The sequence below is a fragment of the Globicephala melas genome, chromosome 20 (assembly GCF_963455315.2).
Source record: "Globicephala melas chromosome 20, mGloMel1.2, whole genome shotgun sequence".
In the NCBI taxonomy this organism is placed as follows: Eukaryota; Metazoa; Chordata; class Mammalia; order Artiodactyla; family Delphinidae; genus Globicephala; species Globicephala melas.
In genome coordinates, this window is record NC_083333.1 from 40,214,151 (window position 1) to 40,235,029 (window position 20,879).

Consider the following 20,879-nt stretch of genomic DNA (forward strand, 5'->3'; position numbering starts at 1 on the left):
CGGGTTTTTTGTCTTCTCTAGTTGTAGCGTGTAGGCTCCAGGGCGCGTGGGCTCAGTAGTTGTGGCGTGCGAGCTTAGTTGCCCTGCGACATGTGGGATCTTAATTCCCTGAGCAGCGATCAAAGCTGCGTCGCCTGCATTGTAAGGCGGATTCTTTACCACTGGACCACCCCAGAAGTCCCTGGGCACCTCTTTCATTGTCTGTACAGCCTGTCTTCCCCATGAGCAGCCTGCCCTACCTGCCCACAAGTTATGGATTTCCTAGAGCAATGGACACAAATCATCATGTGGGTTCTGCCAGCATCAGAATCACCTGGGGGAGTGGTGTCCCTAATAAAAACAATGTCATTTCTGGGGCTGTATCCCCGCCTCCTGCTGCTACCTCAAACAAGCTGAGTCCTTCCTCAGGGGCCATACGTTTCCTTTGGACTCCCCTGCCTCCGCCCCCAGCAGCAGGCACAGCAGTCTCGAGTTCTAAATCCCCCAGAAAGAGTCGGCTTTCCTCCAAAAAACATGGCCACTAACACAACATCGTAAAGCAGCTATACTCTGATAAAAATTAATTTAAAAAAAGAAATGAAATTATACTATACTCTACTCTGATAAAAATTAATTAAAGAAATGAAAATTGAGGCTGAAAATTCAGAGCCTGGGAGCCAGGAAAGCCAGGAGAAACCCACTAAGGATCCTCCTTCCTCTGGGATGTAGAGGTGCAGCTGTGAGAAGCAGGGAATGACGTCAGCACCCCAGCAGCGGAGAGATAAGCCTGAGGGAAACGAGGAAGGGCCCTGGGATAGCAAGCCGTTGTTTACTTCTCTTACCCACAGCAACAAGGTTCCTGGCCCCTCCCGCTTTGTTTCTACAAGCTACCCCCCTCACTGGTCCACCACACTTTCAATACCAGCCAAGTTACTTTGCTGTAACTTCCCTACGCAGTTCTATGTCACAGCGTGGGGCCGCAGCCCCAGAAGCTCTCCCCACATCAGAAATTATTCCTTTTCTTCTCTTGCGACTGAAGGGAGTTAGGAGGCTTTAAAGAAACAGCTGCCCACCGATGAACGTTACAAGGTCGCACTCCCACGAAGCATCTTTTTTACCAACCGGTCATGAGCTTGCCCATCCATCATTAACACTATTTCCATGGGTTAGAATCAGACAATAAACTAGGGGTATTTTCTCTCAAAGGATCCCATCAAATGTTACCTGTGTTGACCAAAAAAAAAAAAAAAAAAAGCACAACCTAAAAGTTGAGTTATGTTTTATTCGGCAGACATGAGGGCTTCAAGCCTGGGACACAGCATCTCAGATAACACTGAGAGACTGTTCCGAAGAGGCGAGAGGGAGAGCCAAGATATATAGGAGTTTTGCAAAAAGGCCAGGTAGTTGGAACATCAAAAGATTATTGTTAATTAAAGAAATCCAGGCATCTCAAGTTAATGAAATTAGAGCTGTTTTGCCTATGGGAAGATGCAAAATCTGGGCTCATTAAAATCATTCCTTTGATATGCACCTCAGCTATTGGGGCCAGTATCCTGAGTTTTCTCATCCTGAGTCTCCTCAGGGTGCACCATTGGGGGTGGCTGCAGCAGTTGACTGCAGGATGGCGGGCATTCTTTGTTTCTATCCTGAGTTCCCTCAGGGCTCACTGTTGGAGCAGTTGTAATATGGTGGCTTGATGGCTGCAACATCCTTTATTTACTGATAATGGCAGGCAGCGTTCTTAGGTCACACCTGGGATCTAAGGACGTTCCTCTGCAGCCTCAGATTGAGTTATCAGGTCTCTAAATGGTGCCTCCAAAGTCCTTATCCCTAAGAGGTAATTTTCCATTGGGGTCAGGAGAAGACAGCTGCAGCCAATCTTGGACTGGTCCAGACCTCATTTGCTCTCACCTGGAGTATTTGAAATGACTTTAGATGCTCTTTCCAATCCATTCCCCACATTACTGCTAGTTAGAGATGGAGATAGAGATAGATACAGATATAAATATAGACATAGATATTTATATAGATTTTTTTAAATGAAAACATACCTTACGGTTTAAATGTCTTCCTTTGACCAAAGGGTTAAACTCCTTGGCATGGCTCACAGGATCCCTTGAGAGTTTGGTCCCTGCCTTACTGTTTGTTCTTCAATATACTCGTTAGGAGTCTGCTGGTCAGAAACGGACCACAGGGACTTACTTCCCTGGCCCTCCAGTGGTTAGGACTCCACACTTTCACTGCTGAGGGCCTGGGTTCAATCCCTGGTTGGGGAACTAAGATTCCATAAGCCGCATGGCATGGGCAAAAAAAAAAGAAAAAGAAAAGAAGGAAATGGACCACACGCTTTGAGGCCCGTGGGCCTTGGCTCAGGTTGTTACCGCTCTCTGGAATGGCCTCCCTCTTTCCATGTCCCTGCGTAAACCAACCTCTTCCCCAGCTCCACCCAAGCCAAACTGATCATTTCCTTCTCAGGGCTTCCATAGAACTCTATGTCAATAAACATTTGTTGAATGAATTATAAGACTTTATTGCAAGTGTCATAAACTCACCTCAAACTGGCTTCAGCAGAAAAAACAAAATGAAACAAAACAAACAGTACATATGGTCACCTTATTTTTTAAATTTTTTTGCAGTACGCGGGCCTTTCACTGTTGCTTCTCCCGGGCTTCTCCCGTTGCAGAGTACAGGCTCCGGACGCGCAGGTTCAGCGGCCATGGCTCACGGGCCCAGCCGCTCCGCGGCATGTGGGATCTTCCCAGACCGGGGCACGAACTCGTGTCCCCTGCATCGGCAGGCGGACTCTCAACCACTGCGCCACCAGGGAAGCCCTGGTCACCTTATTTTTGATAAAGGAGGCAAGAATATACAATGGAGAAAAGATAGCCTCTTCAATAAGTGGTGCTGGGAAAATTGGACAGCTACATGTAAGAGAATGAAATTAGAACACTCCCTAACACCATACACAAAAATAAACTCAAAATGGATTAAAGACCTAAATGTAAGGTCAGACACTATAAAACTCTTAGAGGAAAACATAAGCAGAACACTCTATGACATAAATCACAGCAAGATCCTTTTTGACCCACCTCTTAGAGAAATGGAAATAAAAACAAAAATAAACAAATGGGACCTAATGAAACTTAAAAGCTTTTGCACAGCAAAGGAAAACATAAGCAAGACAAAAATACAACCCTCAGAATGGGAGAAAATATTTGCAAATGAAGCAACTGACAAAGGATTAATCTCCAAAATTTACATACAGCTCAATATCAAAAAAAAAACCCAATCCAAAAATGGACAGAAGACCTAAATAGACATTTCTCCAAGGAAGATACACACATTGCCAACAAACACATGAAAGGACGCTCAACATCACTAATCATTAGAGAAATGCAAATCAAAACTACAATGAGGCATCACCCCACACCAGTCAGAATGGCCATCGTCAAAAAATTTACAAACAATCCTGGAGAGGGTGTGGAGAAAAGAGAACCCTCTTGCACTGTTGGTGGGAATGTAAATTGATACAGCCACTATGGAGAACAGTATGGAGTTTCAAAAAACTAAAAATAGAATTACCATATGACTCAGCAAGCCCACTACTGGGCATATACCTTGAGAAAACCATAATTCATAAAGAGTTATGTACCACAATGCTCATTGCAGCTCTATTTACAATAGCCAGGACATGGAAGCAACCTAAGTGTCCATCGACAGATGAATAGATAAAGAATACGTGGCACATATATACAATGGAATATTACTCAGCCGTAAAAAGAAACAAAATTGAGTTATTTGTAGTGAGGTGGATGGACCTAGAGTCTGTCATACAGAGTGAAGGAAGTCGGAAAGAGAAAAACAAATACCGTATGCTAACACATATATATGGAATCTAAAAAGAAAAAATGGTTCTGAAGAACCTAGGGGCAGGAAAGGAATAAAGACGCAGATGTAGAGAATGGGCTTGAGGACACGGGGAGGGGGAAGGGTAAGCTGGGACGAAGTGAGAGAGTGGCATGGACATATATACACTACCAAATGTAAAATAGATAGCTAGTGGGAAGCAGCCACATAGCACAGGGAGATCAGCTCTGTGCTTTGTGACCACCTAGAGGGGTGGGATAGGGAGGGTGGGAGGGAGACGCAAGAGGGAGGGGATATGGGAATATATGTATATGTATAGGTGATTCACTTTGTTATGAATCAGAAACTAACACATCATTGTAAAGCAGTTATACTCCAATAAAGATGTTAAAACAAAACAAACAAACATACAAACAAACCAAAGTGGAAAACAAGCATAGAGGGAATTAATGTAATTGAAAAAGTTCCCAGTGATAGGTCCAGGGGTGTCTGGTTGCAAGTTCTGATGTAATGTCTTTAGGAATTTCTCTCTCTTCCTGCCTCCTCTTCTCTGCTGTAGTTGTTTCATTAACAGTCAGATTTTCCACATGTGTTGGCAAAGATGACCATCCATAGCTGCAGGCTTATGGCTTAACAGCTCAACAACCTCAGTTAAGAGGGTTTCTTTCCAAATCTTTCCAGAATCTCAGATATGGCCCTGATAGGTCACATATTCAAATCACTGTGCCTCCTGACCAAATCTAGGTCATGTACCATTTCTAGAACCCACTTGCAAGGTGGAACTGAGAGTGGAGGAAGGCTCATTTCCCAAAGGAAAATTGGGTTGCTGTCAGAGGAAGGAGAGAGGCCAAGGGGCCAACAAAGCGACAGGTGTTCTTTCCCGATGATCTGTTTGTGATGTTGTGCTAGGAGCTGAGAGACTACAAAGACGACATATGTAGCTCTTGATCTGAAACAGTTTGCAATTAGTGGGAGAGGCAGATATTCAAAATAACTCCAAGTGATGACTGTAAGAGAGGTAAAACAAAATGCAACATCAATACATCGAAGACAGATTCATCTGCTTGGGGCATATGGGGAAACTTAAGGAGAAAGGGGGCTTTTGAGTTACAATCCTTAACACAGGGTAAGATTTCAAATACTTGTTGCTGAAGGGCAGAGACCATATTTTACTTGATTTTTGTGTCACCAGAGCCTAACAGTGTCTCGTATACGATTGCACTGGTTAATGTTATTTGGTTGAAAGCATAAGAAAAGAACATTGGCCAAAAGAGCAAAAAGGACCTTATATGGGAAGGCTGCCAAGTTATCCCATGGACTCCAAGGCTGGGAAGAGTAGGAATCAGGGGATCTCCAGGGACTTCTGAGAGGGAGTTGATGGATGGCCCTCTTGAAAGTGCTGACATTAATGCAACTCAGCTCTAAGGGCTCCCAGGCTCTGTGTCTCTCAGTTTCAAATTCCAAATTCCTGGCATAGAGAATCTGATTAAACCAGTAAACATGTGTTCACCCCGGATTTAATAATCTATGGCCAGGAGGACAGGACCATGGAATACAGACATGGCTGAAGGGACCCATTCCAGCATATGATTGGGGAGTGAAGGGGGCAATTCCCAGGAAAGGAGGACTTATTGTCAGCCAGGCAGGACCTAAGAAGTATCTATTGACATAGCAGATACTCAATACATGTTAATTAAATATAAGTAGTGATGTGGGACAGGGAAAGTCCTCCTGTCAAAGGGAACAGTGTGTGGAAAGGCAAAGAGGCAGGAACGCTGAAGGCATGATTGAGGAACGGTTAAGAGAATTATGGAATGTTAGACCAAAAATGGTTTTGTTTTATTTTTAATTTATTTTTTGGCTGTGTGGCTTGCGGGATCTTAACTCCCTGACCAGGGATCGAACCCAGGCACTTGGCAGTGAAAGCATGGAGCCCTAACCATTGGACAGCCAGGGAATTCCCCAAAGGTCTTGTTTTATAGATAAGAAAAAGTAGGAGCTGTTTTACAGAAGAAGTTGCTGTGGACCTGAGAAAGTAGTTTATCTGTACCTTATAAGACTCAGCATAAAAGAGTTATCAGAAGAGGGGTGGTCTTTGAAGTGCTAGGAATAAATGAGTTTGCCAAGGGAGAGAGGGGGTTAGGGAGAGAAGGGGATGGATTTTACTTTATTTATTTATCTTTGTTTTTAAAATATTTTTGAGGATGGATTTTAGAATTAAAGCAGGAGCGCCCACCTTTAGAGGATGGAGGGGGCTGGGGGAACAGCAAAGTAGACTGTGGGATGGTTGGAGAGGGAGAAGGACATCTTACTGGGTGCAGGGCACTTTCATAAACATGATCTCACGTAATTCAGATGTGTATTGGATGTCCCTCTGCTTGGAAAACCCCTGCCCCCTCCCTCCAGGGCTTCGTCTCTGCTGGGTGACCAGGTCCCCTGCCCCTGTCCATAGCTGCTTTGTAAAGGATGCCTGTCTGGGCCAATGTAATCTTCTCTGCCAGCAGTTTAGAATTTTGAGCCTACATTTACCAGGAAATTGGATATTTAATCTCAGTCAGATGAATCAAATGAAAAAGAATGCTTGAAGTGGTAGCATAAAAACACAAGTGATTAAAAACATTTGGAACCTTTGCTTAACCTTCAAAGGCATTTGTTGCCATAGTTAGAGACTGAACATTTCAGTAGGAGCCTCAAGCCAAGTCAGGACAAGGGAAGGGCAGAGTTTAGTGGGACTTCCACTAACTCCTTCTGGTGAGGTTCCTGGAATTGTCCTTTATAAGGTGTGGTTGTTCAAGTCTTTATTGGAATTTGAGAGAGATCTCAGATTCTTTCCAATAAGTTTCTCCCACACTGCCCTTGTTTTTTTAGTGTTTTTTTTTTTTTTTTTTGCATAAGATAATCATAGCTAACACTGTACTGAACGCTTTGCAGGTTACCTCCTTTAATCTTCACGACAACCTATGAGGTAGGTGCTCTCATAGTCTCTGTTCTGTCGATGAGGAAACTGAGGCTCAGAGAGGTTAAGCAACTGGCCCAGGGTCACACTGCTGTGTAGGTGGGCTGCCTGAGCAGTGGATGCTGCCATGACCTGGCTCTTATTTGTCATGTTGCACACTTAATTTGAGAGTATCATCCAATCAAGAACGCTTTAATGCACACTTACCAAGGTCAGAATTAGGTTCTCGATTTGAAGATGAGGGTGCTGACTGCCCAGGGTTGCACTATCTATTCTGTGTCAGAGCCAGGATTCAAACTCTGTGTGTCTCACTTCAGCTTCCATCAGCTTTCTAGTTAATGCAATTGCTTCTTTTAACCATTGTGATGGTTGAGGGAGGAAAGAATGTCTAGGAGGGAGGAAGGGGGATGATCGGCAGTACCAGATTCTACAGCAAAGTTAGATAAAATGAATGACCGAGAAGAAGACATCAGCTTTGGTGAGGAGGAGGTCCCTAGTGGCCTTTAAGAGCCCTGTCGTATGGAGAGGAGAGGGCAGAAGCCACCTTGGTGCAGCAAGTGAAGGTGAGGACATGGGGGCCATAATGGGAAAGAAGGAGCATCTTCAGAGACAGAGAGAGGGAATAAGTGGAAAAGGTCCGGAGGGAGAGGAGAACGGATAAAGCTCAGAGGGGGAGGGGTGGGACCAAGAGGACTTCCATTTAGTCCATGTGTTTATTGAGTACCTACTATGTGCCCTGCACTGGAGAGATAAGGGAGCAGTAAACAGTCAAGGTCCATCTTCCTGGAACTGACAGTATAATGAGGAAGACAGATAAGAAACTGTTAACAGGGACTTCCCTGGTGGTGCAGTGGTTAAGTTTCCATGCTCTCAATGCAGGCAGCCCAGGTTCAATCCCTGGTCCAGGAACTAGATCCCACATGCATGCTGCAACTAAGAGTTCACGAGCTGCAGCTAAGGAGCCAGTGAGCCACAACCAAGGAGCCTGCCTGCCACAACTAAGACCCAATGCAACCAAATAAATAAATAAATAATTTTAAAAAAGGAAACTGTAAACAGATAAATAAAATGAGAATTATGATAAGAGTTCCACAAGAAACAGCACATAGAGATAGAGACTGAAGTTCCTAGGAGTAACCTTAGGTGGAGGTAGTTAGACAAGGTCTCTCCGAGCAGGTGAGACCAGAAGGGTGAGAAGGAACTAGCCATGCCAGAGCTAGAGAAGGAACAAGAAGGGCATGTGCAAAGGCCCTGAGGTGGAAATGGACTGGCTGGAATTTAGTAAGCAGGAGGGAGTTTGGTGGGATAGGCGGGGCCTTGAAAGGGATGAGAAAGGAGAACTTCTTTTTCGTAAGCCCCATGGAAATGACATGGTAAGAATGATGTTTTAAGCAGCATAGGAAAAGCGCTTAGCCTTGAAAAATAGTGAGTAGGGAAGACTGTTCTTTAGACAAGAGAGAACAGAGCTGCTTGCATGATGATGCCTGAGAAGTGTTTTTGCAGACAGAAAGTAGGAGTCCAAGGAATTCATGTTGCACAGACCTGCTCTTCCCTGTGATTTTAGTGAGGGTGAGTCGGGCAGCCCTGTGTGAGCCTTTCTATTGCTGAGTCCCATGGGGGTCTCATCACCCACACAAGTTGCCCATTGCCCCCTTTGCCACCCCTGAGAGTCTTCTCTAAACCTTCCCTTCCTTGCCGGGCCTTCTTCTTCTTTTTTGTTTTAATTTAATTTAATTTATGTATTTTTGGCTACATTGGGTCTTTGTTGCTGTGCACAGGCTTTCTCTAGTTGCAGCAAGTGGGGGCTACTCTTCGTTGCTGTGAGCGATCTTCTCATTGTGGTGGCTTCTCTTGTTGCGGACCACAGGCTCTAGGCACGTGGGCTTCAGTAGTTGTGGAATGCGAGCTCAGTAGATGTGGCTTGCAGGCTCTAGAGTGCAGGCTCAGTAGTTGTGGCGCACGGGCTTAGTTGCTCCATGGCATGTGGGATCTTCCCAGACCAGGGCTCGAACCTGTGTCCCCTGCATTGGCAGGTGGATTTTTTGTTTGTTTGTTTTTGTTTTTGCCGTACGCAGGCCTGTCACTGTTGTGGCCTTTCCCGTTGCGGATCACAGGCTCCGGACGCGCAGGCTCAGCGGCCATGGCTCACGGGCCCAGCCACTCCGCGGCATGTGGGATCTTCCTGGACCGGGGCACAAACCCGTGTCCCCTGCATCGGCAGGCGGACTCTCAACCACTGCGCCACCAGGGAAGCCCTGGCAGGTGGATTTTTAACCACTGCGCCACCAGGGAAGCCCCAGGCTGCCTTCTTGAATTAGAGTTTTACTGCTAATTCATCAGTCTCAGTTCCTAATCTAGATTATAGTTCCTAAATCTCTCTGAAGTGATAAATGGACACTTATCAGTTACCTATTGCTGTGTAATAAACCATCCTAAAACTTAGTGGCTTAACAATCCTGAGGAAAAAAATAACAAAGCTGGAGGTATCACACTTCCTGATTTCAAACTATATTACAAAGCCATAGTAATCTTCCCTGGTGGGCCAGTGGTTAAGACTCCGTGCTCCCAATGCAGGGAGTCCAGGTTTGATCCCTGGTCAGGGAACTAGATCCCGCCTACCACAACTAAGTGTTTGCATGCCACAACTAAAGATCACACATGCCACAACTAAAAGATCCTACACGCCAAAATGAAGATCCCGTGTGCTGCAACTAAAACCTGGCGTAGCCAAATAAATAAATAATAACTAAATAAATAATTAATGTAAAAAATAGCATGGTACTGGCAGTAAAACAGATACATAGATCAGTGGAATAGAATTGAGAGCCCAGAAATAAATCTACACATATACGGACAAATAATATTCAACAAAGGAGTAAGGACATACAATGGAGAAAGGACAGTCTCTTCAATAGATGATGTTGGGAAAACTGCACAGCCACATGCAAAAGAATGAAACTAAACCACTGTCTCACACCATACACAAAAATCAACTCAAAATGGATTAAAGACTTGAATGTAAGACCTGAACCTGTAAAACTCCTAGAAGAAAACATAGGCAGTATGCTCTTTGACATTGGTCTTGGCAATATCCTTCTAGATATAACTCCTCGGGCAAGGGAAACAAAAGCAAAAATTAGCAAATGAGGGAATTCCCTGGCGGTGCAGTGGTTAGGGCTTGGCACTTTCACTGCCAGGCTGGGTTCGATCCCTGGTTGGCAAACTAAGATCCCACAAGCTGCATGGCATGGACAAAAAAAGAATAAAAAAAGAAAAGAAAAGAAAAACAAATGAGATTACATCAAACTAAAAACTTCTGCACAGCAAAGGAAACCATCAACAAAATGAAAAGACAACCTACAGAATGGGAGAAGACATTTGCAAATGATATATCCAAGGGATTAATATTCAAAACATCCTTGTTGTACAACAGAAATTAGGACAGCATTGTGAAGCAATTATACTCCAATAAAGGTGTATAAAAAAAAGAATTATGGAATCACAGAACACTGTAAATCAACTACACCTCAATAAAATTGTATATATATATATATACATATAAAAAAATAAAAATGGGCAGAGAAGATGAATAGACATTTTTCCAAAGAAGACATACCTGTTGATGGCCAATAGGCACATGAAAAGATGTTCAACATCACTAATTATTAGGGAAATGCAAATCAAAACCACAATGAAATATCACCTCATGCCTGTTAGCATGGTTATTATCAAAAAGGCAAAAAATAACAAGTGTTGGCAAGGATGTGGAGAAAAGGGAACCCTCATACACTGTTGGTGGGAATGTAAATTGGTGCAGCCGCTATGGGAAAAAGTACAGAGGTTTCTCAAAAAATTAAGAACAGAACTAACATATAATCCAGCAATCCCACTTCTGGGTATTTATCCAAAGAATACAAAAAGACTAATTTGAAAAGGTATATGCACCACTATGTTAATTGTGGCATTATGTACAATAGACAGGATGTGGAAACAACCTAAGTGCCCATCAAAGGATGAATGGATAGAGAAGATGTGGTATACACACACACATGCACACACATACACTCACACACACACTCTATGGAATATTACTCAGCCATAAAAAGATGAATTCTTGCCATTTGCAACAACACGGGTGGACCTTGAGAGTATTATGCTAAGTGAAATAAGTCAGACAGAGAAAGACAAATACTAAATGATTTCCCTCATATGGGGAATACAATAAACAAAGAAAGAAACAGAATAAATGAACAAACCAAATGAGAACAAACAGGCAGATACAGAGAACAGAGTAGTGATTACCAGCACGGAAGGGCAAAATGGGTAAAGGGGATCAACTGTATGATGATGGATGGAAACTAAATTTTTTGTGGTAAGTAGGCTATAGGGTATATAGAAGTAGAAATATAATGTACACGTGAAACTTATATATTGTTATAAACCAGTGTTACCTCAATTAAAGAAAAAACCAAACAAACAACTTAGTGGCTTAAAACAATGACAACATTTATTTTGCTTATGAATTTGTAATTTGGGTAAGGCTCAGCAAAAATGGCTCATTTCTGCTCTGTCTGGCCTCCATCGGGGTGGCTTGAAAACTGGGGGCTGGAATCATCTGGAGTCTGGCTGACTCACAATGGATGCTTGCTGTCAGCTAGGTCTTAGCTGGACTCTTGGCCAGAACACCTTCACAAGGTCGCTACATATAGCTTGGGCTTCCTTACAACATGGTGGCTAAGTTCCGAGGGTGAGTGTTCCAAGAGAAAGAGTCAGGTGGACACTGTATCGCCTTTTATGACCTAACCTCAGAAGTCATGTAGTATCAAATCCATTGTATTCTATTTATTAGAAGGGAGTCACTCCTGATGTGGAATGAGAGTCTACCTTTAGATGGGAGAAGTGTCAAATGATTTGCAGACATGTTTATAAACCACCATGGGCTTGAATGGGCTGGGCTTCTGCACTCTGCCTTTATTCACTTGATGGGTAGAGGGCGAGGGCATCATCTTTTCCCCTCCTTTAGACCCTTCCTTCCTTGGGGATCCAAAAGGAAGTTTGAGCCTGGAGATGAAGTCAAGGAAGAGCAGCTCTTCAGGCTCTCCAATGAAACACACTTGGGGACTTCCCTGGTGGTGCAGTGGTTAAGAATCCACCTGCCAATGCAGGTGACATGGGTTTGAGCCCTGGTCCGGGAAGATCCCACGTGCCGCGGAGCAACTAAGCCTGTACGCCACAATTACTGAAGCCTGTGCGCCTAGAGCCCATGCTCAGCAACAAGAGAAGCCACTGCAATGAGAAGCCCGCGCACCGCAACGAAGAGTAGCCCCCGCTCGCTGCAACTAGAGGAAGCCTGAACGCAGCAACGAAGACACAACACAGCCAAAAATGAGTCAAAAAAAAAAACAAAAACCGGCTTCCCTGGTGGCGCAGTGGTTGAGAGTCCGCCTGCCGATGGAGGGGACACGGGTTCGTGCCCTGGTCCGGGAGGATCCCACATGCCGCGGAGCGGCTGGGCCCGTGAGCCATGGCTGCTGAGCCTGCGCGTCTGGAGCCTGTGCTCCGCAACGGGAGAGGCCACAACAGTGAGAGGCCTGCGTACCGCGAAAACAAAACAAAACAAAACAAAAAAAACACTCTTGGATTTGAACCCTGACTGTCATTTACCAGCTCTTTGTTCTTGGGTGAGTCACTTAACCTTGGATAAGCCTCATTTTCTTCAACTGTAAAATCAGAGTATCCTCCTCATGGAGTTATTTTAAGGATTAAATGAGTTAATAGATGAGTTACATAATACATGCTCAGAAGCAGGGACGTGTGCACAGTAAACACTCCATGTGTTAGCTGTTGCTAATATGATTATTCAACAAGTTTATTAATATTTCATTGACTCAGGCTTAGGTGAGTTCTGGGCTAGATGCTGGGATTACGAAAGCGAGCATGAAAGGGTTTCGGCTTCCAGGAACCAGAAGCTTAGGGGAAATGTTTTCAAGCATATGTGAGCAAAGAGTCCAGGCTTTGGAGGCAGCCAGACCTGATTCTCATTCTGAGTTTGCCTGTAGTCTCTATCTGTGGGACCCTGGACCAGTCTTTCGTCTTTCAACTTTCTCGGCCATAGTTTCCTAGTGGAAAATGAGAATTATAACAGTACCTACCTCACAGGGTTTTGGTGAGGATCAAACAAGATAATCTATGTAAAAAGCTTAGCACAGTTCCTGGAAAGTGGTGATTGTTTTATGAATGTTAATCATTAATTTTATTTATCAGGAAGTAGGCTAACAAGTGGATTCATTAGAGTCCAATGTGGAGAATGCCAAACTGGATGGGGAAACAACCTGCTAAAGGAGTCCAGCAGAAGAGATCAATTTTGCTAGGAAGAATCTCAGAAAGCCTGGAGGCGGTGATGTGGGAACCCGGCTTTGAAGAATGAGTAAGAGTTCTCAGGTAGGGAATGAGGAAAGAGAAGATATTCCAGGTGGAAGCAAGGAGATTTGCAAAGGCATGAAGTTACAGAAGGTGTCGACATGTTTGGAGGAAGGTGATAAATTCAGTGTGGGAACTTCCGGGTGTGTGGGATGGAGGGGATGAGACTGGAAAAGGGAGTTCAGATCAAAGCATTGGCTCAAGTGAGAGAAACTGCTGACTTTAAGCCAAGGGCAGCCTTGGCGGTATGGAGAAAGGCCAGTGGCTGGGCTGGAGGGAGCTTTTGTAGGTGGAACAGATAGATTCAGGGCTAGATGTTCCATGTGAATTGAGCGGAGGGCAGTGAGGGAAGCAAAGGCCAGCTGCAGAGGAGTCAGGGAGGAGGGCAGGGTTTGGGTGGATGGAACAAAGTTATGAGACGTGGACTCTCAAATCCACTGCACCACCAGGGAAGTCCCAGACCCTATATTGTTAAGGAGGTAGTCAACTGCATGGGAGAGCACAGCTAAAGCAGAGTTTAGGTGAAGTGGAAGGTGGGGGATATCTGTCCTGAAGTGAAGATTAAGATAAATGCAGCCACCAACACACACACACACACTACGGACACATATAGCAATTTCCACGCTGGGCTGGGTCTACAGGAGGGCAATAGGAAACTCTCAATCCCACCATGAGTGACCCTATCAGTTGCCCTATAGATGCTCTCACCTCTCACTTGCATATAAGGTGGTCCAATGGTCTAAATTGGGGAACCAGGAGAATTTGTGAGTAAAAGCTCATGCTGAATCTTTCTGGGACTAGACTCCATAGTCACCAGCAAACTCTCAGAAGTATCTATGATCCCCCAACGGTTACGCGTCATTGGTTTTCTCACCAGAAATTAATAAGAATAGCTATCCTTGGGGAGAAGGATTGGTGGGGGAAGGGGGGAGATTTTCAGTTTTCAGTTTTGACTTTTCTTAACTGTCTGAATTTTCTAACCACAAACGTGTGAGTTTCATTGAAAAAACTGTCATCAGGGTTTATTTGGGTGGTGAGATAACAGGCCCTTTTTAGATTTCATCTTACTACCTCTTTGTACTAAACAAACACAATAAACACAAACAAACACTAATAGCTGTTATTTTTTAAAAACCCTGATAGTCTTAACACACACACACACAAAATCACACTATTATGCAAAGTACATCCTCTATTATGTAAGGTAAAATGTCTACATTTCCTATAAACTACTAGTTTTAATGCAGTAAAACTTGCATTCGAAGTAGATAAGGCGAAAAAGAAAAAGGCACACCATTTCAAGTATTTCAACTCAGACGCATAAAAACAATGTGTATATGTGTCATTCTTCATCTGTACTGTCTCCTCATTCCCTTGAACCGGCCAGTGTGCGAGCTGTTGGCCTTTGATGCTCGAAGCCAAGACGGAACGCAGGACTGGGTTAAATCCACTACCCTCTCCCCACGCACTCTAGTAATTACTCTATTTCCACGTCATGTTTCCGGGTGTGTGTGTCCCGACTCACGCAGAAACTGAAGTTCAAAGCAGGCGGGAGTCACCTGGACAGTTTTTGCTGTCCCCAGAAACCCAATTCAGGCGTTGGGCCCCTAGAGGATCTGGCGATACCTGGGGACTGTCTAACTGGCTGATTCCCACGTGGTAAGTGGCTCCCGACCTCGCCCCCACGTGGTGTCAAGGGCCGGGAAGAGGGAGAGCAGGCAGAAGAGAGCCGCATCAGGGCCATTTAAAGTGTCTTTGACGTCACGCACTGCCAGGAACTCAGCTGAGTTTTCAGCAGGACATTCCGGTCATCTTCCCTCCCTCCCCCCGGGCCTCTCTGCCCAAGGCCTTGGTTCTTCTCCTGCTGTTACGGAGGGAGGAGCACTAAGCCCTCGGAACAGCCAGAACAGGGGCGTTCCCAGCCTTCTATTGGCTCCGCCCTTTCTCCAAGAGGCTCTTCTTATTGGCCAGTGGGTGGGGCATCGGTTGTACAGTACACTCACCAGGGCCTCTGGGTGGCCGAGAAAACTGGTTGTCTCATGAATTATGCATGAGCGGCGTGTCACGGCCCGGCGGGGCTGGGCGGGGATTGGCTGGAGGGACTGTAATTCAGCGGTTTCCGGAGCTGGGGCAGCGTAGACTGGTAGGGGGTGGCTGGGGTTCTGACGTCGTCGCGGAGGGAGCGAGCCCGAACCGGATCCTTGACAAGAACCCCAGCTCGGCGCTTACCCCACATCTGCTAGGCGAGACTCCGCGGCCTGAGGGACCCCGCGGCCCGCACCCCGGCGCAAGCGCAGCCCCGGCCAGTCGGGCCTCAGTCCGAGCAGCAGGTGAAGGGGATTAAGGGTGGGGCTGCCCCCCGACGGCCTCCAGGCCTGGGCATCCCCGGGCGGGGGCGGGGGGCGAGCGCTGGGAGCCTCTGGGGTGTTTGGGGGAGTAGTGGATGGAAACTTCAGTGGGTCGAGGGGATACGAGGAGAAACGGAGGGTAGCTCTGAAGGGACAGCTCCCCGGGATGACAGGAGCCGGCCTCTGAAGGGACAGGGTGCGCTGGAAGGAAGTTTCGTTCTTTGGAGAAAGGGGAGACGCCGAGGAAGAGAGAATGGGCTGGAGGGGGAGGACTGTGGGGCGAGGGCACTCTAGGGTGGGGGGGCAGGAGTGAGGGACAGCCCCCCAACTTCCTGCTCCCTGGGGCTCTGGGGACGTTCCGGCCACAGGAGCGACTGTCACGCCGGCGGAGATCTCCACAGAGGTTGGTGGAGCGGGTTGGCAAGCGCCTCCTCCCCGCCCCCCGGCGGGGCCCGGCGGCTCCCGGCTGAGCCACTTCCTCCGCCTTGCCCTGTTCCCGCTCCTTTAGGAGCCAGCTGTGCCCCCCTGGAGGAGGTAGGAATAGGTGTCTTCCCCCTACAGCCTCATGGACTGGTTGGTTGTGGGTAGGATTATTGCATAAGAATCAAGTTTCCTGTAGGGAAATTGACAGTCTTGTACTCTTTCTAAATTCCCTCCCGTCTTTTTCTAGGTTAAAGTCGTGATTCCCTCCTCCCCCTTCTAAAAAAACAGAATAAAACCCCCATCAAGCCAGCTCTAGAGGGAAATAAACCTATTTCCTCCTTGACATTGTTCTTTTATAAACACCTGGTAAACTTGGCCAGAAGATGAATAATTGAGCCCTTGCGTTTACTGGATTGTGGTGTTGCTTAATTGCATAGGACAGAATGAACCAATCCAGAGTGGGAGTTTTCTGTCTCAGAGCCAACATTTTGGGTAAATGCAGAGGAGAGGGAAACGAAGACAGGCTGGCCTTGGCAAAGTCATGTGTGCAAACTTTACCTGTGTTTGGGGGTGTGGTTGCACTTAAGTTAGCAAAATTCAAACCATCACCCAAGTTGTTTTTCCCGTGTTTAGTCCACATCCCTCTGTGTTATATCAGGTGGATGTATGGTACTGACACACTTATTCGTATTAAAAATGTATGTAAGGTGTCCCTGCTGGTTTTTATTGTGTGTGCATCTAAAGGGTATATTTATTCTGTGTGTGGGTTGTAATTTTTTGGCTGGCTGGGCTGATACAGCATTGGTTTGAATAAATCAGAACAGTAAATTATCTCAATCTTTTCTATGTGGATTTAGACTGTGTTATGACTTGATTCAACCAATTTTCTGTTTTATATTAAATATATCTATTCCCTGAGTCAACACATTTATTTCCTTATTACATGTGCCAGACTGGGGTACTAGTAGAATTTTTGCAGGGACATTTGCACAGTGGGATGGAGGAAAGAAATCTTCAAAACAAAACAAGACAAAAAATGTAGATGTTAGAGACTTGATCTTATTAATCTCTATATCTGCTAGCATATCCACCACAAAGAACCACTAGAAAATTCATAAATCTTTTATATGTAGTTCTTTTGGGAAGAATAGCCATGTAGAAATATCCACAGTTATGACCTGACCCACAAAGGGTAGATAGTTCATATAACCTTAACTCTGTTTTGTAGATAAGGAAATTGAGATCAAAGGAACAAAACACTTGCCTGGGGCAGCAGAGTGTCATAGTGGTGGAATTTGTACCTTCTGTATATTTTGTTTGCTTTTGACTATCTATGCTTAAGTATTAGATCTTGATTTAGTGTGACTGTAGGCCCTGCTGGGAAAGATGTCAGTGAAATTCTGACATATACCTAGACAATGAAATACCACCAGTAGTCTGTAAGACTCCAAGGGAGATATTTAATAAACAGGTGAAAAATGATATACAAATGGGGTTTCCTTAGGTTTTTAGGTTTTGTTTTGTTTTGTTTCCTATCTAACTGCTATGGCTAACTTGGGAAGTAACTTTTTTTTTTTTAATATTTTATATTGGAGCATAGTTGATTAACAGTGTTGTGTTAGTTTCAGGTGTACAGCAAAGTGATTCAGTTATACATATACATGTATCGATTGTTTTTCAAATTCTTTTCCCATTTAGGTTATTACAGAATAGTGAGCAGCATTCCCTGTGCTATACAGTAGGTCCTTGTTGGTTATCTGTTGTAAATATAGCAGTGTGTACCTGTCAATCCCAAACTCCCAATCTGTCCCTCCCCACAAGTAGCTAACGGTATAGTGTACATAATTTACCATCAGAATTTAGCTGTTTGCTAATGGAAAGAGATGTTTATTTAGGCAAGTTTGTAGGTGAAGGACAGTCATGACCTAAATGTCATATAAACCAAAGTGCCTTGTGGCTTGATCAGTGGTCATTTGTGTCTCTAGAAAGTTGCTTTCTCCTCCCTGCCTCTGCACATCTTGACTTTCAGATGGTGAGATGGGGCAGAGGTGGTGGCCATCATTACAGATGCCGAGTCTGGCACCTTTTAATCTTATGGCTTTCTCAGAGGTGATGTACAAATCAACAAATATTTACTTTTTACAACTTTGTGGAAGTTGCTATGAGGAACAAGACGCCTTGTTTACAGAACTTGAGGTCTACTGAGGCAGCTTCATAAATGCTTTATCCATGGTAGTGCAACATGTTTTCCTCAAAGAGGTGGTGAGACATTAAGCCTGTGCTGTCCAACAAGGTAGCTATTATATATTAAAAAACATATAGCACAGATATAGAACATTTCCATTATCGTAGAAAGTTCTGTTGGACAGTGCTTCACTAAGCGCTACAGGTCTTCAGTAGAAGGATTGGTTATGAGGTTGCGGTTGTCTAGAAGTCTTCTTGCTAACTGAGAGCTTTGGTCTAGGGCCCAAATAATGGTTGGCATTTGACAGATATAAAGAATTTGGGGTGAGGAGGTATGGTGATATAACACAAACAAAATCCTGGTAGATTAGGAAGGTAAGTAGGGGAGAAGGAGTGCCTGCATATAAGAGGTCTTGAATGCAAGACCAATGAATTTAAAGATTTTTGAGGCTGAATACTGGTGTTTAATTATGGAGTGCGTACCCCATGCCTGACCTTGGTTAACTTGTACAAAGTAAGTCGGTACATACGGCCTCTGCCCTAGGGGAGTTGTCACTGAAGCTGACCTTATACACTGGGCCAGCACTCAAAAAGAGGGGTCCTGACTTATTGGATTTGTGTTGTTAAGTGCAGAAGTGCTTTTTGAGGATTTTTAATTGGCTACAAATGTCCACTCACATTTTCTGTCTTCCATATTTAAAAAAATTTATCATAACTTTTGGGTCATGTATAACAACCAGCCATAGAGCACTTGAAGGGCATCCCCAGATCCTGGAGAACTCCTGGTGTCCTGGGGCAGCCTTGGTGAGGTCCAGCAGGATGACACCCCTGGGCTACTTCATACTTCAGTCTTTGTTGGTTATCGTGAAAAAAAGTAATATTGTGGTTACACATTAGTTACAAGGAACCTTGGCTTACTATGGGGCACTTTTGTCAGGAATGCTAGATGGTACTTTGGTGGTAAGTTGTTTGAAATGTCTCCAGTTTTTAAAAGGAATAGCATATGCAAGAAAATTTCTGTTATGGTCAGTTCTCCTATATCAGTATTATCACAACTCGGTTCAGATCAGCAAGCATATTATATATTGAGAGCTAACTATCGTGCTAGGCAGGATCCAAGGATAATGCACTATGGTCCCTGTTTTCACAGAACCGGAAGTGGTGTTGTCGGGGGGCCGGGGTATGTGCTGCGTCAGTATGGACTTAGGGTTGGGAAGATGATAGCACAGTGGTTCAGAGGTCAGGCTCTGGAGTCAGACACATCTGGGATTGGATCTTGGATCTGCCACTTCCTAGTCAGAATCTGAACCTCAGTTTTCTTATCTGTAAAAGGATAGGATAACAGTACTTATCTCCTAGGGCTGTTGAAGACTCCAGGAGATAATGCAGGTAAAATACTTAGCATAATGCCTGGTACACATTACCAGGAGATTAACTCTTTTTAGGGGTGAGAGAAAGGCTCTATCTTAGAGGGGTATTCACATGGGAACACCTGAAAATGGTTTTGTAGGATCGGTGGGAATTCTCCCAACAAAGCTGAGTGGTGAATAGTTGCATTCAAGGCTGAGGGAACGTGAGTGTGCAGAGGCTTAAAACAGCATAGTGTGTTCAGGGAGCTATAGGTAGAAGTTCTTAATTTAGGAGAACTGAGGGGAAAGGAAGCTACGGCTCTTAGCCCTTCTCTTCTGTTAATAATTGGGTTCAAATGTCATTAAGTTGTTTTGTCCTGTTTATGAAAGTAATGCATGCTACTGTAAATAAATTTATATTTGTAGAAATATAAACTATGTATATTTTATATATATGTCTTATTAATTTGGTGTATGTTTCTCCAGCTTTTTTGCAGCTTTTTCTACTTACCAATTTATCTTGGACAATTTTATTGCAAATTCCTTTTATTTTTATTTTTTATAAATTTATTTATTTATTTTTGGCTGCGTTGGGTCTTTGTTGCTGTGCGTGGACTTTCTCTAGTTGCGGCGAGCAGGGGCTACTGTTCTCTGTGGTGCACAGGCTGCTCACTGCGGTGGCTTCCCTTGTTGCAGAGCACGGGCTCTAGAGCGCAGGCTCAGTAGTTGTGGCGCGCGGGCTTAGTTGCTCCGTGGCATGTGGGATCTTCCCGGACCAGGGCTTGAACCTGTGTGCCCTGCATTGGCAGGTGGATTCTTAACAACTGCGCCACCAGGGAAACCCCACAAATTCCTTTTTAACAGCCTAATAAAAGAATAATAAGGAAGGCAGATCTGCCCCCCAAATAAAATAAGGTTTAGATTGTCTGGCTTTCCTTTCTGCTATGCACCCCCCATCCATATGAATAAATGACTTCCCTAATCACTGAACTTTTCCCTGACTTTTTAACTACATCAAACAAGGAACTTATGTTTTGAGCTTTCCTAAGGTAGCTGTTACTGTAGTGTCGAAATGCTTGGGCAGTGAGTTTGAAGGTTTCATGGTCCACAGTTGCAATAAGAGTTAAAAGAGTGGTGATGAGATCAGACTTCCTGGGCTTTAATCCCGGATCCAGCACCTCTTAGATCTTGGGTCAGTTGCTTTAACTTCTCCAGGTTTCAGTTTCTCTGTCCATAAAATGCAAATGCCAGGTCCAGTTGTAAGGGATTTGTGAGGATTGAGCAAGATTTGAAGCAACGTATATGAAGTACTTTGCACAGTGCTTGGGAGATAGCTAAAATTGGAGTGCTTAA

General features: G+C 44.6%; 1 protein-coding gene across 4 annotated transcripts in view; it reads left to right on the top strand.

The window, feature by feature from the left end:
- The first annotated feature begins 15,323 nt into the window (after positions 1-15,323).
- Positions 15,324-20,879, top strand: part of STAT3 (signal transducer and activator of transcription 3) — a 64,410-nt gene continuing 58,854 nt past the window's right edge. For 3 of the 4 annotated variants that reach the window (XM_030839921.3, XM_030839920.2, XM_030839922.3), the window contains exon 1: positions 15,324-15,552. The gene's annotated coding sequence lies outside the window, so the exon portion shown is untranslated. The remainder of the gene's footprint in view (positions 15,553-20,879) is intronic. The other variant, XM_030839919.3, reaches the window with a different exon arrangement.